The sequence below is a fragment of the Boleophthalmus pectinirostris genome, unplaced genomic scaffold (genome assembly GCF_026225935.1).
Source record: "Boleophthalmus pectinirostris isolate CB_2022bp ecotype Guang Dong unplaced genomic scaffold, ASM2622593v1 HiC_scaffold_18, whole genome shotgun sequence".
Taxonomy (NCBI): domain Eukaryota; kingdom Metazoa; phylum Chordata; class Actinopteri; order Gobiiformes; family Gobiidae; genus Boleophthalmus; species Boleophthalmus pectinirostris.
The window spans coordinates 8,669,280-8,670,863 of NW_026571133.1; the positions used below are offsets into that span (position 1 = coordinate 8,669,280).

Here is a 1,584-nt window from a genome sequence, read left to right on the forward strand (position 1 = left end):
ATTAGAGTTGTAAAAATATAAATTTTTCCTTTTTAAATGTCTTGACAAGATCTTAGTGTGAGTCATTACGGTCAGAATAGAACAAATTCAGATTTAAAAGTGCTTCTCAAGTCTTCTCAAGTCACTGACCTTCAAGTCCAAGTCGAGTCCCAAGTCTTAGTCCATTTTATCAAGTCAAGTCTCAAGTCCTAAAAATAATGACTTAAGTCTGACTTGAGTTCCAGTCACGACCTCACTGAAAAAAAAAGGTTGCTGGATTTGCGTAAAAAAGTTATGGACAGCGGTTGCACGCAATAAAATTATGTTTAGGCTTTGAAACTTATTCCGATCCCCTCTACACATATTTTTCTCGGAACATGAACATCACTTTTTCATGTTGATGAAATTTGAACAAATCATGCTGAATATGCATATTTATCTTATGGTACCTTATCATGAAATGTATAAGTATGTATAATTTAATTTAATTGATCTAATTCTGTAAAAGAATACAAAAACAGTCTTTAGTTTTCCACAGTTCTGTATTGTCTTAAACAGAATCAAACACAAAAGAGAGCACAGGGACAGAGACACACAGTTTGGAGCTGGACAGTGTGAAGATTTATTCCAGTGAAGAAGCTCTGGTCTCTGCCTGTGGACACAGAATAACACATGATGATCACATTCTGATGATCTACTCTGTTGTACATGTTTAAATACACTTAAAGTACTTATTACTACAATAACGGACCAGAACAGAATCACAAGAACATTAGAACTGTATCTGCAGAAACAAAACTCACCATGTGCTGCTTTTCTTCCTCTAAACACAGTAACAGGGAGGGCATCTGGTATAAAGTCTCCTAGTGCCACATCACCTTGTACAAGTACGATAACAGTTTCAATAGGAAGTTCATTTTGAAAAATTTTAAAATAATTTTAGTTGGTTTACTTACTTTGTTCATCTGTGGTCTGTGTTTTGTTGGTTCTCAAACATCTTCCTTTTTTCTGAAACATCAGCTGTAACATTCATGAACTTCCCCACAGCTCCAGCAGAGCTCTGGACGTCACTCTGTGTTTGTAGACGACTCTGGAACAAACACATTCAAATCTTAGTACAAGTGTCACACTCTTGTAGATGGACAGTCAAAAACAATTTGTTTCAAGCTGTCCTTACATTAACTCTAATTTCAAATAAAACAACACAAACATGTTTTAACAATGACGACATTCTAGGCCGGAGAAGCACATAATAAAATCTTTGAAAAGTCTCACCTCCAGATCAGCTCTGATAATCCTCCTGCTCCACACTGTGTGTCTCTGCTCCTGTAACTGTCCTGTGTCCTGTTACATTTGAATTTTCCCTCCAAAAGTTTTGGGGAGGAGAATTCCAGAGGGAGGAGCCTTCACCACAGATTATAATAAAGTCATGTTTCCTCAACCTGATTAAAACATGCAGGTCTAACATCGGCCACAATCAAGCGATGTTTGTAAGATTTAAACATGCTTGACAGAGAAACGTAAAAAAGTGATGTTATTGTTGTCAAATTTGTTTTTGCAATTTGAGCAACCCCTCTCAGACCGTTTTTTCAGTGCTGCAAGTCC

The 1,584-nt window shown here is 36.6% G+C and overlaps 1 long non-coding RNA gene across 1 annotated transcript; it reads right to left on the reverse strand.

Moving 5' to 3' along the window:
- Positions 1-583: 583 nt before the first annotated feature.
- On the reverse strand, positions 584-1,378 carry LOC129409049 (uncharacterized). Its single transcript, XR_008632247.1, has 4 exons — positions 1,255-1,378; positions 936-1,069; positions 783-857; positions 584-631 (listed from the first exon to the last, which is right to left on the reverse strand). It is a non-coding gene; the product is annotated as an uncharacterized LOC129409049 (long non-coding RNA).
- Positions 1,379-1,584: the final 206 nt, after the last annotated feature.